Below are 19,527 nucleotides of genomic sequence, written 5' to 3' on the forward strand. Positions count from 1 at the left end.
TTGTTGCAGTTATGCAGCCCAAATTTAATTGCTCAGTACCTGGAAACCTTTTAAATGGACAAATCTGTCCTCATTAACAAAATCTGACCTGTACCTTCCTCATGTTAGCCTAGAATCATTAATCAAAACCTTAAACTTAGTCAACCTGTATCACCTCAAGGGATCATTTCATACCTGTGTTATCTATCACGGAATGGAATACTTCCTTTCCTTGAAATCAAAGTGGTTTTCTTAAGTCTGATGGGGTTTCCCTTGACAGAGGAGGTAGGGCCTTAAGAAAGAGGTTGCACGTTCCTTCTAGCTTTGCCTTTGCCATCATCCTTAGACTCCCCACCCTTCCAGCTGGGAAATAATCCAATTTCTGTTGTCATTGTTTTTATCCTTTCCTCCTATGGAATGCTCCTGCCAAATTCCTGGTTTATTTTCCTTACTCTTGGAATTCTCCAGAGCAACACCTATTCCATGAAAATATTTGCTCTCCAATTTACAATTTGCAGTTAAATTAAACAAGCAGAGATACCTATTTTAGCAGAGCAAAGTGTAGCTGTCAGAACTTAGGCCTGGATGTGGTCATTTTGGTGTACCTGCCTAGGCTGTATCCTCAAGCTTTCTTCCTGTGTTTGCTGTTACCACTCCCAAACTCCCTACAAAAAACACCTCGCTATGCCAAACCGAGTGCTAGCTATTCACGGTTTGACTGTGTCCCCTAAAAAGCATGTGTTGGAAATGTAATCCCCAATGCAACAGTGTTGGGGGATGGAGTCTAATGAGAGGTGATAAGGTCATGAGGGCTCTGCCTTCATGAATGGATTAATGTTGTTATGGCTGGAGTAGGTTTGCTATGGGGGGAATGGGTTCCTTATAAAGAACGACTTTGGCTCCCTTCTCTTTCTCTCTCTCTCTTTTCCTCTCTTCTCTCTTCCTTTCTCTCTCCCTCTCTTTGCCCTTCCACTATGGAATGACATAGAAAGAAGGCTGTTGCCAGATGTCCACCCCTTAGTCTTAGACTTCCCAGCCTCCAGAACCTTAAGAAGCACGTTTCTGGTCATCATAAATTACCCAGTCTCAGGAATTCTGTTATAATAGCACAAAATAGAAGAAATCACTGAAGAAAAGAAAAACGCCTATTAAGTTGAATCTGCTTCTCTTTGAATTAACGTTAGCAAGTATGTATAACCACTTACTTAGCATCCCAAAAGCCAAATTATGAGGGTAAGGATCATTGTAACTTCTATTCTTAAGAAATATTTGAGATACTATACTATGGCATAATAAGAAATACATTATGTCTTTGTCCCCTACTCTTTGTCCTGGTACAGAGTACCTAAAACCCTTGTAATTTCCCCAGTGATCAGTGATCAGAATGTCTTTTGTTATTCATAACCAGCCCCTTTCCTTCCACACCTGAGTTTATGCTAATGTGGTGTCTTAGGGGAGGACCCCTAAAGAGACTCAGGAAAGGGCTGCCCATCAGAAAGCCTAAGTGATTAGAAGGTTCGAACATTCAGCCCCACCCACTCACCTCTGAGAAGGACAGGGCTGGAGATACAGCTGCACAAACATTCTTGAACAATGAAATTTCGTGAGCTTTCAGGATGCTGAACACATGGAGGTGCTAGGAGAAAGGATGTACACAGAGAGGGCGTGGAAAGTCCATGCCCCTTGCCCCATACTTTGCCCTACACATCTCTTCCATCTGATCATTCCTGAGTTGTATCCTTTATAATAAAACAGTAAACATAAATGTTTTCCTGAGTTGTATGAGCCATTCTAGCAAATGATCGAACCCAAGGAAGGAGTTGTAGGAGCCTCCAATTTTATAGGTGTTCGATCAGCAACATAGGTGACAACCTGTGGCTTTTGACTGGTGTCTGAAGTCGGGGCAGTCTTGTGAGACTGAGTCCTCAACCCATGAAATCTGATGCTATCTCCAAGTAGATAATGCCAGAATTGAATTGAATTATAGGATAGTCCCCAGTTGGTGTCTGCAAAGAACTGGAGAATTGCTTAGTGTGGGAAAAACACATACATCTGGTGTCAAAAGTGTTGTGTGACAGTATTGTGTCATGTGTTTTATCAGAGATACTTTCTGAGGTTGATAATTATATGGGGAATCCTCAGGCCTGGAGAGGGGATCTCAAACTCAAATGTACATGAAGACCAGGCACATAATGTAAACAAGGGAAGCACACAAGTGTAAGAAATGTTTTACTTAAGTCTTAATTCTTTTAAATTATTCTATTAACTGCAAGTGCATTGATTAAAGATAGTTGTCACTAAGCCTGAGTGTTGGGGGTAACGGAGTGGTGGGGACTGTGGCAAACTAGAAAGGGTATGCCTAGTTAAAAAGGGCAGTCCCTCTTTATCTCCAGCTGATTGGTACCCTGTGAGAACAAGAGCCCAATGTGCCTAGATGCTTCCATTTTTCAGGAGAAACCAGAAATTTCAGATTTTTTAAAAATTAAACCTTCTGGTTTTTTAATGTTGGCAAGTAATTTAGTCAATGCAATTAGAAGTAAAAATATTGATTACTCTTATATAAAAAGTACAAATAGAACTTTGGGGTGCTCATAATGGGTTTTGATCTTTGTGCTAATTACACAGATGTGTTAACTTTGTGAAAACTCATTGAACTGGGCACTTATGTATGCACATTTCTGTATGTATATTACACTTTCATGAAAAGCTTTAAAATGCGTTGGCAAGTAATTAAAATTGTAGGGAAATTTTAAAACATTTTCTGAGCCAACATCATGTAGACCAAATAATGCCCAACTAGGGGCTGAATTAAGCATTCAAGGTTATTTTATTTTATTTTATTTTATTTTATTTTGAGACAGAGTCTCGTTCTGTTGCCCAGGCTGGAGTGCAGTGGTGTGATCTCGGCTCACTGCAAGCTCCGCATCCTGGGATCACGCCATTCTCCCGCCTCAGCCTCCCGAGTAGCTGGGACTATAGGCACCCACCACCACGCCTGGCTAATTTTTTTGTATTTTTAGTAGAGACAGGATTTCACCATGTTAGCCAGGATAGTCTCGATCTCCTGACCTCATGATCCGCCCTCTTCGGCCTTCCAAAGTGCTGGGATTCCAGGTGTGAGCCACCATGCCCAGGCACATTCAAAGTTATTCTTTATAAGCTTTAATTTAGAGGATTTAGAAGGGCAAGAAAATGCTAATTTTTCTACCATTTATGTCAAAGACAGGAGAGGAAGGAAAGAGCCAAACATAGCTACTGTTCCAGCATGTGCAGATGTATTTTCAGGACACACTACCATGGCCTGAGCACACACAGACAGCAGCCCAGTTCTCAGGCCATGCCCTGCTCACTCCCCACCTATGACACTCTGCCTTCATTGGCTTGCCCTGTGCTTCCCTTAGTTCACCATTATTGATGACCCCAATTCTTGTTTCACTGGTTCTCCCCTTTTGGAAATTCAGGTCTCATGTTTCCTCTCATTGAGCTTAAAGCTGCACACTACAATGAAGCGTCAGGGAAAAATGAAGGTAGTGTGATAGAGAAGAAAATAGACAAGATTTAAAATCAGATGCCACATGGTTCCAATACCAACCCTGCACTAACTAGCTGAGAAGTTGGTCAGGTTACTAACCACCCTGAGCTTTTGTTTTCTCATTTAAGACAAGAATACTGTTCACTAAAGTATTAAACGCCTAAATAAAATGCCTAGCAGGCTAGGCAGGGTGGCTCATGCCTGTAATCCCAGCACTTTGGGAGGCCAAGGCAGGAGGATCACTTGAGCCCAAGAGTTCAAGACCAGCCTGGGCAACATGGCAAAACCCTGTCTCTACAAAAAAAATAGCCAGGCATGGTTGTACACACCTGTACTCTCAGCTACTCAGGAGACTGAGGTGGAAAGATTAACTGAGCCCAGGAGTTCAAGGCTGCAGTGAGCCAAGATCATGCCACTGCACCCTAGCCTGGGCAACAGAGTGAGACCCTGTCTCAAATAATAATAATAATGCCTTGCAGAGCAGTTGTATTAGTCCATTCTCACACTGCTATAAAGAACTGCCCAAGACTAGGTAATTTATATATAAAAGAGATGTAACTGACTCACAGTTCTGCATGGCTAGGGAGGCCTCAGAAAACTTACAATCATGGTGAAAGGGGATGCAGGCACTTCCAAACACTTATAAAACCATCAGATCTCACAGGAACTCACTATCACAAGAATAGCATGGGGGAAACCACCCCCATGATCCAGTCACCTCCCACCAGGTCCTTCCCTTGACATGTGGAGATTATGGGGATTGCAATTCAAGGTGAGATTTCAGGTTGCTGAACCTATGGAAGTACAGGGACAGAACCAAACCATATCAGCAGTGCTTCTCAAACATTCATATATGTCAGAATTTTTCTGGGAATCTTGTGAACCTACAGATTCTAATTCAGTAGGATTTGGGTGGGATCTGAAAGTGCATTTCTAACAGGCTTGCAAGTGTGCCAATAATGCTGGTTTCTGGACCATGCTTTGAGTTACAGCACTGTAGAGTGCTTGATCACAGTACCTAATATATATTAGTTCCCCACTAATGTCCTATAACAGCTTATACTCCCAACAAGAAGTCTGAAATGGAAAGTTGGAGGCAGGTAGCTGTAGGCACTGATTTTGTTCATTTTGCACGTGATTCCAGTAAGCTCTGGGCAACTAGTTTCCTTTATAATGGTGACAACAAACTCCAAGCCTCAGCCATGATGACTTTCACATGGGGAAGCTGGGGTCCATTTCAACCCATAGCGGGGGTCCTGAATTAGGAAATGAGACAAGAAGAGTTAAATGTACTTCTCTCTAGGAGCCTTCTCTTTGTTTCCTCAAGACAACTACTAAACTTACTGGATTGTTTTTTCACTTGAATGTTTTATTCCATGAATAGCCTAACAATATAAATGTGTTTCAAGTACATGAATAAACAGCATAATAATAAAAAGCACATGACTTTCCCAAGAATTTATCCCTGAAATTCTCAGTTAACAAAAAGACAGCAACTTTCACTCTGGGGGAAGGGAATGAGGGCAAAGTTTCAAATGTACTTAAGCGACTAAAAGAGGAAAGGAAACAGGAGGGAAGGAAAGAAATAATGTTTTTCACTATTCGAATGTTCCCCAGAACTACAGAGTGAGGGAAATCTGGCAAGAAAAGATGTATCTGGTTTTGTACTGATTTTGAAGATAAGAAAAAGAATAATCTTTGCCGAGGAATATGAGAAAGAGCATAGGCTTTGGAATCAAGCATAGCCTGCTATAAACGGACCTCATCTCTTTCACTATTGGACAAACCTGTGTAGACTTAGGTGGCACTAAACTAAGGAACTACGATTACCTGAGTCTTAGTTCCTTCATCTGTAACATAGAGAGAGTAATACCTACCCTGTTGAATTGCTATATGAAGGCACTAAAATCCCACATGGGGAAGTGCCTAGCTCAGTGGTCACCTAGCCTCACAGATGCTTAATAAACGTGTGTTTCCCACCTTTCTTCTCTAGGGGACTGTATTAGTCTAGTCTCATACTGCTATAAAGAACGCCTGAGGCTGGGTAATTTGTGAGGAAAAGAGGTTTAATTGCCTCACAATTCTGCAGGCTATACAGGAAGCATGGCTGGAAGACCTCAGGAAACATACGATCATGGCGGAAGGCGAAGGGGAAGTAAGTACATCTTACCATGGCAGAGCAGGAGAGAGAGTGTGTGAAGGCGGATATGCTACACCCTTTCAAACGACCAGATCTCATGAGAACTCTATCATAAGAACAGCAAGGGGAAGTCCACCCCCATGATTCAATCACCTCCCAACTGGCCCCTCCTCCAACATGTGGAGATTACAATTCAACATGACATTTGGAAGGGGACATAGAGCCAAACCATATCAGGAACTGAGGCTACTGACCACAAACCCCGAAAGAGCACCATATCCTAATTCCCTAGATTCATCTAAATCATCAGGACATGTCTTTGTTAGGCAGATATGGAACACGTGGTGGCAGACGATGGCACACATTCATAGAGTGTGTTACAAATCATCTGTGCTGTCACTTTTGCTCAACATCTACTATAACCCCCATGGCCAGACAGCCCCTCATTCAAACCCAGGTTCATCCAGCCTCACTTCACCCAGTACTTAGTTAACCCCCACCCTGCACACCTCTGAGGCTGTTGAAATGGAGTCAGAAAGCTCTAGGTATGAACTGCAGCTCCCCTAGTCACAAGCTGTGAGAACTTGGGCACACTGCTTAACTCTGCTAAGTCTTAATTTCTCCATCTGTAAAATGGGGTGATAATGACCCTGCTTTATAAGCTGCTGTAAGATCAAAACGAAGCTTTAGCCCAGCGCCTGACACATGGGAAGTACTCTGATATAGTTGTTGTTGTTCACAATGAGTTTTGCTCTCATTTATACGTGAGGAAATTTACATTCTAAGTGAGAAGTGATATAGCCAAGCTTGAAAATTTGCTGATTCCATGGGGACAAGGAGGCTCCAAAACGCAAAATAAAAGGTGTTCAAGACATTTAAAATATTTGCTGGGTCCAAAGCCCATGTTCTCTGCACTGCAGCACACTGCTGCTAAGCACTGAAGAAGATATGAGGAGGTTAAGATGAAGATGCTGCCCTGAAGTGCTTTCAAGGTCTTGTGTATTAATTCTATATGTAGCAGAAAGCCATGAATGCCATGAACGGCAATGTCCTGCTTGACTTCTGGGATGTTAGTGTCGATGGACACTTTTTTCTCTGTCCTGTGGTTCTCCCCTCCAGCTGAGTACTTCTACTTACCTCCACTTACAACCCCTGAGACATGTTCTGCTTTTATAATTGGTATGTCTCATATGTCAAAAGTCATTTCAATGATTAACTGATGTTACTAAGTCATCACATCTATTGAACTGCCACTCCATTTCCTGCTCTGCATATTTATTGAATACCTGGACTTGGACCTCCCACCTTTAGTTTCAGTATGTTGGACCTGTCAGACCCTTATCTAACTTACTTATTGCCTGCATGTTCCCCAAACTTCATGCTCAGTGCTTGTTCATTTCAGGTTTGTTTGCCTTTATAGTTTTGACTCCTCATGTGGCTCTAATCATGAATATCTCCCTGGTTCCCTGAAGCTTGCCTTGGTTTCTCCAGTGCCTGCCATTCAGCCTGCATTCACAATTCAATGTGCCTGAGAGTCTATACCTTCTTTAAAGCTGGTGTCTTATGCTTTAACTTTATCTTTGAACCAAATAAATAAATAAATAAATAAAAATTAAAATAAAAAAAAACTCTGCTAGAGCAATTCTGTGTGCTTATAGTCTGGCATTTCTCCTAATTAATGAAAAAGTAAGGTACTAAATAAGTTGGAAGTGGCATTAAGTAAAACAGAGAAAAATAGAAGCACAAAGATTAGTACTTTTGTACCTGGTTATAAAGCACCATGGCTCTAACTTTCTATCTCTTTATTTTCTAGCAAATTCCTCTTCCTCCTGGCCTCTAAATGACAGAGTGTCTTAGGGTTCATTGAACCTGTCCTGTCCTCTGTCTAGACTCACTTCCTAGGTGATCTCATCTGGTCTCAGCTTTAAATACCTCTGTCTACTATGTCTCCTAAATGTGTGTCTCTAACCCAGACCTTTCCCTTGAACTCTGGACTTATATGTCCAACCACCCGCCCAGAGGGTCACTTCAGTGGCTTGAGTCCAACAGGCACACATTTAGCAGGTTTAATCCAATCTTTTCTCCACCCATCTTCCCCATCTTGCTTGAAGGTAGCACCACCTTTTTATTTGCTCTATAGTTTCTCTCACATGCTACATCCAATGTTTCAGCAAATCCTGTTAGTTCTACCTGAAAATATGTCCAGAATCCAACCCCAACTGTTACATCAGCTCTTTCCAGGACTGTTGTGGTAGCCTCTGACTTGGTCTTCCATTTTCACCCCGTCCTTGATAGTCTATTCTCAATAGAGCAGTCAGAGTAATCCCAACAAATCAGATCATGGCACTAATCCAAATGCCCATTGCTCCCAGGGTCAAGGTTAACATCCTTAAAATGGCCTCCAAGGCCCGATGCAATCTGACCTCCCCCTTCACTGTCCTCCACTCACACTTCTCCCTGACACACTTGCCCTTATGCACTCCCCAAACATGCTAGGTACTTCATTCCAGCTGAAGGCCTTTGCACTTACTCTTCCCTCTGCTGAGAACACGTCCCTCACATATCTGCATAGTTCATTCCCCTTTTATTTATGCCACTGATCAATGGCCAGATATTTCTAGCCAATATTTCCAAAATAGTACACATACTCCTCAGCACCCACCATCATCACTCTCTAGCCCTTCCCTGCTTTGTCTCTAATGGCCCTCATCTCCACCAGCCTTAGTTGTCATCGACTTCCCCCATCAACTAGACTCTCAGACACTCTTAGAGCACAGATACTGTGTTTTATTTATCATTGTATTCTCAGCACCTCAAATGGTGCCTAGCATGTAGTAGTTACTTAATAAATCTATGCCAAATGAATGAATATTGTTAATATCCTGGCTCTTTTTCTACCTGACCCCAGATGGATCAAGGGTTACTCACATAGTTCGTATCAGTAATGATGCCCCTGTTTACATCTGAGTTGTCTTCAAAGGGTTTAGCAGCCTAGAAAATTGCATGGGTCTGTCTCATCTTGACTAATCTATCTCAAGCCCAGCTTTACAGGGTGCTAGCTCTTTACATTCTCTACATTTTTGCATCTTTCATACTGTAGTATTCTAGCTTATTTTCATTGTAAGTTGCAGAAACCCAACTCAAACAGGTATAAGGTTAAAAAAAATAAAAAGCAGAGGTAGAGGTGAGAGGGATTGGGAGTCATTGGCAAATAAAACAGAAAACCCCAGTTCAAAAGCAGGTGGGAGAAGGTGCTCAAGGTACCACATCAGGAATGTGATTCTTTCTTTCTCTCAGCTTTGCTTTCCTCTATCTGATTTCATTTAAGTTGATTCTCCTCAGCTAGGGATACAGATGATCATCAATATCCCTAAGCTTATATTCTACCAGCTTAGCAACTTCAGTGTCAGATTTGACCTAAGATGGCATCAACTTCACTCAGATCAAGTGGGTTTAGTAGAGTTCAGGGTGGTTTCCCTAAGAAAAGTCAGCCTGTTGAAACTAAGCAAGAATGAGGATGGTTGCTGAACAGATAAAGAAAAAAAAAAATCAATGCCCACTGCATTTATTTTACTTTGTATTCTTATCTTTAAGCTTCTATTTCTTAACTCTGTGTTATCTAAGAATAGAGACTGAGGCTTACCTCTTTAAAATGCCAACATCTCACACGGGGCCTTAGGCTAAACATGAGATAAATGTTTGATAATAATGATAAAATCTCAAATCCAAGCAACCCAGCCCTGTGCTATGACTTTATATTAGGTATTTTGGTTTTGTTTTTTTGCCATCCCAGAGAAATTTAGATTTTCCTTCAGAGACCGAATTTCCTTTCAAAGACTTCCTTTAATGAAATCTGCTAAATTCTTGCTGTGTTAGCTATCTATTGCTGTGGAACAAATTATCCTAATAGTTGGTGGCTTAAAACAACAGCTTTTGTTATCTCATAGTTGCCATGAGTCTGGAATCTGAGTCCTCTGGCTCAAGGTCTCTCACAAGGTGGCAAGAAAGGTGTTGGCCTCGGCTGCAGTTATCTCAAGGCTCAGCTAGGGAAGGATCCAACTCTAAGCTCACTCACATCATTGGCAGAATTAAGTTGCTCACTGTCTTTTGGACTTTGCTCACTGTCTTTTGGACTAAGGACCTCAGTTCCTCTCAAGCTCTTTACTAGAGCCTCCTTCATTTCCTGGCCCTGTGGGCCCCTCCACTGGGCAGTCCAAAACATGGCAGCTGGTTTCCTTAGAGAGAGGACAAGAAAAAATGCTGGCAAGATGAAAGACACAGTCTTTTGTAAATTGATCCCAGAAGTGACATCCCATCATCACTTTTGCTATCCCTTCACCACATAGCAAAAGTGATGATGGGATGTCACTTCTGGGAGCAAGTTACAAATAATTAGGTCCAGCCCACACTGAGGATGGAAGGGCAAGACAAGGACCCAGATCTCAGAAGGAATACTCGGCGTGGTAGAAAGCTACCAAAAATGCAGGACACTTTTGGGTCACCTGGAGACAAACACTGATAGACTGACTACCCGGGGCCTGATTTTGACAAGATTTCGAGGCATCATGGACTTGCTAGAAATGAGTGCCATCATTGATTAGTGATGTCTGCCACAAATGAGAGATGGAAGAAGAACAGTGTAAACCCATACATGTGCATGCCCCATTCTAACAACATCAGAGCCCGTTTGTCCAGGCTGGATATACATAAGCATTTCTCCATGGCATTTATCAGAGGAAATGGTGAGCTGGTTAAAATTCACATATCTGATAGCTGTGTCTCAATGTCCTCTGGCCGAATGGCACAGCTTGAGTTACTGTGAACAACTGGGTGCCTTGTCTTGTTTGCTTTAAACATATGCCCAAGTCAATATCGATGCTGTGCTTCTGCATCCAGTTCTCCACTAAAAACATGCGTAAGAAACAGAGCAAGATATATTGTTCTATTTTTCTGGTTTGGGTTCTGAGGTTGTGTGAGGAGCTTAGACCAGCTGCTGCAATCAGTCCCTAAGTTACATATTGATGTCCTGATGGTGGATCACCAAGTCTTCCCACTCTCAGAGTCGGTAACTGTAAATGCTGGACCTATAGGTAGAGTAGTAGAGGAAATTAACTCGAGTGTCACATATGCCTTTCTCTTCCTCGAAAGAACTAGCAGCATGTTTCGTCCATGCAAAGACACAAAGAAAAGAAAAGAAGTCTGATTAAAAACATGTTTGTAAACACTCCCTTCCTTTTCACTTAAGCAAGAAAATAAAGCTGAATTATTTTTACCTTACTCTCCGAATAAGTTTGGGGTAACACAGTAAGTGAAAAAGAAGAGCCAATCTCTGCTGCCTTAAAATATTAAGTGATGTTTTAGAAATTAAAATATTTCTTTGCTCATGCATGTTGGGGCAACAGAGTCATGTTTCCTAAACTTTTTAGACGGTCAGTTATTTTAAACTAGTTTTGTCATTTTCCCTCTCTCTCCCTCTCTTTCTTCCTCCCTCCATTTCTTCTCTTCTTTTCTCTTTCTTTCTACCCAATTGGATTCAAGGCTTGGGAATTAACAGTGGAGTCTACAAAATATAAAATGAAAAAAATCAAGACCAAAATAAGTTGTAAATATTCCTTATTTTAGAGTTTATTTTTGTCTTTTCTGTTTGGATGGCTTTGTTTGTCATGTGGGGACCAGGGCCATCCTGAGATTAAAACTTGCTCAGAGAATAAAATCTCTACTCCCAAACATGCAAACTGCACTCCAGGCAACCAGCCTTCCAGGAGTTCGCATGTTAGTATGGTCTCGTGTCAAACTCAGTCTGCTAAAGGGTATTACAGCCCCTGAAATCAGCATCTCAGGAAGCAAGGCCTGCATCCTGTGGCCATCTGGAGACTGCTTTGCTGAGCCATCCATTTTTCACCAGATTCATTGCAGAAAGGGTTAATCAATCACCATGCCAGTTCAAACACACAGCCTTCCTCCAGCTTGCTGAAGCTCACACACCCCAACTCCCAGAGCTCACTGAACAAGGCCCAACATCAAAGCCAGGGCCTCAAAGCAAATGTGCCAAAAGCCCAAATGGAAGAGGCCAAATTGGAGAAGCCTTAAGAAGTGTCACTTCTTCATACGGCCCACGATACCGGCAGAGGTGATGACACTCACACCCAAAGCAAAATTTAGGTATGCCAGCCTGAACGGAGGCTAAGGCTTCCCACCAAGATCTCTAGTCTAACCTCGAATTTGCTTCTTTAATAACCTACCTTGCAAATGCTACAAACACAAATGACCAAGGTGCCGTTTTCCCCACGACACCAGAACAAGCCGTGCCCAGGCACTCTTCTGTGAGCCTTCATGAAAATGTGCAGACAGCATGCCCCACTGCCCTTCTTGAACTTTGCTTTGAATTGGACACAGATGGCAATTCCTTGACCATTCTACAGGTCCTCTAAGAAATAAAGTGCAGCTGGAACAATGTTGTCTTTCCTGACCTGGCTCTTTGCCCCTTAGAACATTTTTCACTATCTTCAAGGTAAAAAAACGTATAGTTCAATCTTCCAGTTTCACCAAACAGTATTTTGCAAACAGCATCTTCCAAGTCAGATGGACTTGTATGAGAATGGTGGCTCTGCTGCATATCCGTTCTGTGGCTGTGCACCTGTGAGACTGAACCTTCCAAACCTCCATTGTATCATCGGTAAAGTGAGGATAATAATCCTTGGGGAATTGGAATTGTTCAAAGGATTAAGTGAGCGAATGCTTATAAAGCTTCAGAACAGTGCCTGCCAGATAATAAGCACTCAATATATGTGTGTTGCTGCTGCAGTTGATCATGTATTCGTTCAACAAACATTCTCTGAATGCCCTTTTTGTGCCAGGCACTGTCCTGGGCACCATGGGCAGTGGTGAACAAGATAGACAAAGTGTTTGCTCTTATGCAGTTTATGACCTTATCCGTGGAAACGGAAGAGAAACAAATGAATAAACAAGGCTGCGACACACGCAATGTAGAAACAAACAGGTTAATGTGAGAGAGAGAGAGACCTGGAATTGGGAAATTTCCACTAGGAGTCTGGGAAACCCCTCCAAAATTGTAAAGACTGAACTAAGGCTGGAATGAAAAGAGATGCCAAGCATATGAAGATCTTGGAGTAAAAATGTTCAGGCAGAGGGACAAGTGTAAAAGCTGAGAGTCAGGACTGAGCTTGGCACTTCTGTTTGTGGACAGAAAGAATGCTGATGGGACTTGAGCACTGTGAGAAGAAGGCATAGAAGAATGAAGAGAGGATGGTGTGGTGGCAGCATTATGACTTACGTTCAAGTCCCAAGTTTTCACCTGACTCGAGGAGTATGTTTGCATTTTGCTCTGCTAACTTCATTCTCAAATTTGCCAGTCCATTGCACTGAACAGGGAGAGTGTTAATTTATTCTCCCATAACCTAAAAGCCCCTCTGTGTTATTCACAAAGGCACAGACTGTTTCCAAGAGGTATGCAGAACCTGCAAATCAAGCAGCTTAGAAATTTCTGGAGGGAAGTTCACATACGTGCGAGTGAAGGCAAAGGGGAAACATCTTTATTTTCCTTCTCCAAAGCTGAACTGAACGTTGCAATTGTAAGATACCCAGTGACTAATATCTCAGTTCAATTCCATGTAGTCTTTCATGCGTTAGGCAGAGGCCTGAACATCTGTGTTGGTTCTTCTGTGAGATACAGTATCTTGTGATAGAGAGAATATGCTGTGTGGAATCATGTGCCATGATTCGCTGCTTCTCAGGTCTGTAACTTAATCACTGTATGACCCAAACAATTTTCTTACCCTCTCTGGGCAGAGCCTCTATTTCTTCATCTGTAAAATAGGGACAGTATTAAAATATTATGTTAGGATTAGATAGGAGGAGCACCAACCATGGTCCTGGCCATGAGTAGGGACACTCAGTGGATACCAACATCTGCAGTATCAACGGAATATACTTGAGCTCAGCAGTCACCAAATTGCTTCCCATGAGCCAAATCCTCACTCCTGCCTGTGTTTGTAAATAAAGTTTTATTGGAACATAGCTACACCCATTTGTTTCCATATTGTCATGGCTGCTTCCACACTACAACAGCAGAGGTGAAGAGTTGCAACACAGACTGTATCACCTGCAAAGCCTAAAATATTTACTATCTGGCTCTTCACAGGAAAGTTTGCCAACCTGCACTCTTAAATCCAAATATTACTGCTCCTTCCAAAACTTCAAAATGCCTGAAATGTCACTTCCTGTCATAAAATTATCTTGTATTCCCCACTGTAACTTGCACATAGAAGGCAGTTACTACCTAGCAGTTTAATTGTATTAAATTAAATGGAATTGAATTAAATGTATCTATTTAATATGAATTACTTTGCGGTTGTTGCTGATGCTCAGCCTTTTATTTTCCCAGAAAGCCCTTGCCTCAGTTACATGTTCATTTTCTTCAAATCAGTTTTGGTTCCTACAATATCTGTGCATGGCTGACAGATATTATAGGTGTGCAGTCCCCCAAATAACCCTTCCCCTTTATGGTATCTAATATCCATGGGTCCAGCAGACCCTGCCAACCAGCTCATGCTTGAGCATTCTGTCTTAATGCTCTCACCCCTAAAGGTGTCAAGCATTGGAAGGGGTTACTGAGACCTTCTAACTGTCCCCAAGAAGGAATTGTAAAGAACGGGCTAGACTATAGGGGTCAGGAGATGGGATCTAAGTAAAGCAGCTAGGACCAGGATACCCTAACACAGGTGTCCCCACTCTGACTTCATTTCCTGCCTTGCTAGCCCTGCTCACTCCGGTCCAGACACACTGGTTTAGGTGCTGTTTTTCAGTCCCCCTCAGGGCTTTGCTCCAGCTGTTCTCCTGCCAGGAGCATCCTTCCCTGAGACAGCCACAACTTTTTACTCCAGTTTCGTCCTCTCAGTAAGTTCTACCCTGAACACCAATTACATACTGCAACCTAGAACCCCAAGGACATTCCTGATGGATTCCCCCTGTCCTGCTCTACTTTCTCCATCACATGTATGACCTTCTACCATACTCTGTTCCCTCCATACATGTAAGCTTCACAAAGGAAGTATAGTGATATGCTTTGTTCACTGATATATTCCAATCAAGCCAAGAACTTATTTATTTATCAGAGGCACACAGCACTTATTCTGTGCCCGACGTTATTCTAACCTCTTTAAAAAGAATCAACTCCTTTAATGGTAGGTACTCTATAAATATTTGTTGAGTATTTAGAATTGTAGAATGGTTAAAAATGGGATATACCAAGGGGCACTGACCCCAGGTACACCTTGGGGGTCAGATTAAGTGGTCCTCCAGCCCTCACTCTGACATGCCGTGTGACCTTGGGCAAGTCACTTAACCTTTCTGAACTTTTACTCCCCTGAGAAAATAGGAATGAGAATTCTCGTGTATAAATTTCAGGTAGGATTAAAGAAGATATTGTTTATAAGGTCTTGTTATAGTTTGCTCCACAGAGAAAGAGCTAATGGTGGTAATAAAGCGATGGTGATGGGGCTGTGTGACACTAGGCAGAGTCTTTAAACTACCAGGTTGGCCATGATAACTTCCTGTTTCCATGGTTCACTCACTCACTATTTACAGGGCAAAAGAGAGATACGAGGCCTATTAGGGTTGTCCATAAGATATCAGTTGAGACATATTAAGGAAGGAACAATTTTCTGTAGCTAAGTTCCCTTACGATTAAGGGGATAATTTTTTTTTAATTTCAGTTCTTGTGCATTCTTTTTAAACTTTCAATGTAAACACAAGGATGGATGACTTAAGTATAAAATTGGATTTATTCAGCCATGCAACAAACATTTGTTGTGTTTCTCGAATACCTGATGTGTATTAAACCTGTGTGTCAGGAGCAGAGCACACGCAGTGATCAATATGGTTGGGGTAACCACTAATACACAGCTCACACTCCCACAGTGGTGATGGGTGGATTCACAATGCGACAAATGCCAGGATGGTGGAACACAGAGCCACAAGGACACACAGAAATTACATTATAATGACTAAGGCTATTGACCTTACCATCTTTCAAGTACTGAGTACTATGGTAAACATTTATGTATTAACATTTCATTTAATATTTCTGCCATATCTATGAGGTAGTGTCTATCAGTATCCACTTAGTTTAAAGAAGTTAAATTGCCCAAGATCAGAGAGTTTATAAGAGATGTAGGTGGAATTAAATCTACATCCCCAACCCTTAAACCCAAGCATGGATTCACAAAGGCAAGGATGGTGATATGCTTTGTTCACTGATATATTCCAATCAAGTCAAGAACGTATTTATTTATCAAAGGCACACAGCACTTACTCTGTGCCTGACGTTATTCTAACCTCTTTAAAAAGAATCAACTCCTTTAATGGTAGGTACTCAATAAATATTTGTTGAATATTTAGAATTGTAGAATGGTTACAAATGGGATATACCAAGGGGTACTGATCCCAGGTATACCTTGGGGGTCAGATTAAGTGGTGCTCCAGGATTTGTAGTTGGCTGACACTAGCTCTCCTAACTTAGCTGATGGTCACTTTCTGAGTTTCTTGCCTTTTTAGAATTTGTTTTATCATCTGTGGAGATAGTATCTACTACCTAAGATTATAAAAAGAATTAATAAGATAATAAATAGCAATCAGCCAAGATCTACCCCATAGTACTCAATAAATGTTAGTTCTCACACCTCTTTCTTCTTCTTAGATAACGTTATGATTATAGAGTTCTAGGTGGATGAATAAACATACAGACCAAATAATTATATTGATAATAACTAACATCAATCATACACTTACTATGTGCTAGGAACTCTGCTAAGCTCTTTTTATGGATAAACTCATTACATCAACACCATAACCCTATAAGCAGGTACTATTATTATCTCTTCTTTCTACAAAGGAGACGGAGCCACAGAGATGTTAACTGCATTGCCCCAACGTCACAGAGTTCACACATGGTGGACCAGGAGTCAATCCCTGGTGCCCTGGTTCCAGAGTTTACTCTTTACCACTTGCTGTCTACAAGCCATCATAACAAGGACTGCAGATGTCCTTGGAAGAAGTTGCTGGTAGTTGGTGTGATACAAAAAACCGAAGTACTTCATTTATTCTCAAAATAATGAAATACTATTTACACACTTATTTGCAAAGCACATTTTTCTGTCACCTACAGTTTCATGTGGCTGATGAATGCATACATTTTCTTCTTTTCAATGCCATAATAAAGTCTGCACTATCTTAGAATATGCTCCTACTTCTCACTTGTCTTGCTTAGTATTAGTGCATAATAGTGCATAATCAAGTACAGTAAATGGCCCCCCTGGTTAGTTTTAATGACCTTATAGCACCTATCATGCTTTGTGATAGAGCTCACAATTTAATTTGAGGACGAAAGACTGAAAATCTTTCTCCGTATTGCTACTTTTCAAAACTACTCAGATGTTTATATTTTATTAAAAGTCATGCCAACTTTCTCAATGACTCTATTCAACTCAAAGCATACAGTACAAATTGTAAAAAAAATTATTATTATTATTATTATTTTTTTTTAAGACATGTTCTGTCTGTTGTCCAGGGTGGAGTGCAGTGGAATGATCACAGTTCACTGCAGCCTAACCTCCTGGGCTCAAGTGATCCTCCCGTGTGCACCACCAAGCCCAGTTAATTTTTTCTTTTTCTTTTCTTTTTTTTTTTTTTTTGTAGAGACAGGGTCTTGCTAGGTTGCCCAGGTGGTTTTCAAACTCATGGTCTCAAATGATCTTCCCACCTCAGCATCCCAAAGTGCTGGGATTACAGGCGTGAGCCACCATGCTCGGCTTTGTAGAAAATACTTTCTATTCTTTCACAGAATTATCTAAAGAAGACCTGAAGGCAAATAAAGAGAGGAGAAGGGTAATTGTTTCTTTGTGCTCCTTTTCAAAGCTGCAAACTCAGCCAGGGACCCCAAAACTTGAGTCTTACCTCATCTGGATGCTGCTTTGCAAAAGAATTGGTCCTTTTTCAGGCAGTAAAATGTTTGCAAACTTTTCCTAATGAGTGTGATTTGCAAACTGTAATTTCGATGCAGCTACATTGCCAGGGCAGGTCTGGACAAAAATATGCGAACAATAAAGCGGGACAGGGCAAGCAGAGTTAGGTCATAAAACGCATGTCCCCTGTGCGTTGTGAGGCAAGACGCCAACGGCCTTGTGCCCTCAGCCACCTGTGTACGATTCTAGCTGATCATCTGTGACTCACTGGAGGCTGATTAGATTGTTTCTGTCCTGAGGCCATTTTATTATAACGTTGGGTTGTGAATTTCATTAAGTTTTACAATCCTCCACACGTGTGTTTATAACCAGAGTTATCTCCCCTTGTGGGATGACATTTGTTTTTATAAAACCAAAATTAAATCAAAATCTAAGCTTACAAAGGTTTTTTAAAAGTGTGTGAAAAACAATAGGCAGAAAATAAATAGTCAGCATAAACCACCATGGAACGTAAGTCAGAGATATTTTAGGCATTACTCAAAATTCAATGAGAGACATAAATGGAGATGACATGGAAAAATGCTCCATAAACCACTGAATAGTTGAATTTTTATTTTTATTTATTTACTTTTGAGACAGGGTCTCACTTTGTTGCCCAGACTGGAGTGCAATGATCATAGCTCACAGCAGCATCAACTTCCTGGGCTCTCACTATCTTGCCCAGGCTGGTCTCAAATTTCTGGGCTCAAATGATCCTCCTGTCTTGGCCTCCCAAAGTGCTGGGATTACAGTCATGAGCCCAGCCAGAGTCTTTAATTATACCAAGTGTTAAAACATACCTAGAAAGCAGAGTGTGAAATTTTGCTGAGGAGACAGAAAGGAGCCATTTCCATCTTCATTAACAGAAAATGGCAGATCCAAGTTGCATTCTGCAGAGAGTGTTCAGGGAGTGTCAGCGACCATTTCATCTGCATTTCCTGCTTCCTCAGAATGTGGACTCAAGGAGACAAATGGATGCATCAAGTATTCTGTTCACCTCTGTCTCACGGGACAAAAATGTTCAGTCTCAAACCTTTTAAGAACCATCTAGAATTATGACATTTTATATCTGGGGGAATCATTTAGTCCAGAGATTGGCAAAGATTTCCGATAATGGGCCAGTAAAGATATAGAAAATATTTTCAGCTTTGTGGGCCATACGGTCTCTGTCCCAGCTACTCAACTCTGCAGCTGTAGCACAAAAGCAGCCAGAGACAATGCGTAAACAAATGAGCATGGCTGTGCTCCAATAAAGCTTTTTTATGTCGCTGAAATTTGAATTTCATACACTTTTCACATGTCACAGATTATATTCTTGTGTTTTTTACAACCATTCAGATATGTTAAAAGCATCTCTAGCACACAGGTGGTACAAAAACGGGCAGTGGGCCAGATTTGGTGGTTTACCAGATTTGGCTACCAGCCAACTTTTGTTAAGCCCTGATTTAGCTCAATAACAAAAACCCCAGGGTGAGACTGAGGAATTGTTACATGCAACCTGGATAGCTTTGCACATTTGCCTCAGCCTGGTGGCTACTTCTCAAATAGGCTGCAATAGAAACATTTGAGAAGCTAAAAAGCAATGACAATTTTCTCATTGACATTCTGATATTTAATCATATACTTAATCTATAATTTTTGTGGAGATCATCAAATTTATTTAATTTTGACTTTTAAAAAGGGTAGTTGATAGAACTACCATATGACCCAGCAATCTCACTTCTGGGAATATACCCAAAGGAAATGAAATCAGTATGTCAAAGAGACATCCTCCGCACAAGGCTCACTGCAACACTATTCACAATAACCAAGCTATGGAATCAACCTAAATGCCCATCAACAGATTAATGGATAAA

The sequence above is a fragment of the Papio anubis genome, chromosome 2, assembly GCF_008728515.1.
Source record: "Papio anubis isolate 15944 chromosome 2, Panubis1.0, whole genome shotgun sequence".
In the NCBI taxonomy this organism is placed as follows: domain Eukaryota; kingdom Metazoa; phylum Chordata; class Mammalia; order Primates; family Cercopithecidae; genus Papio; species Papio anubis.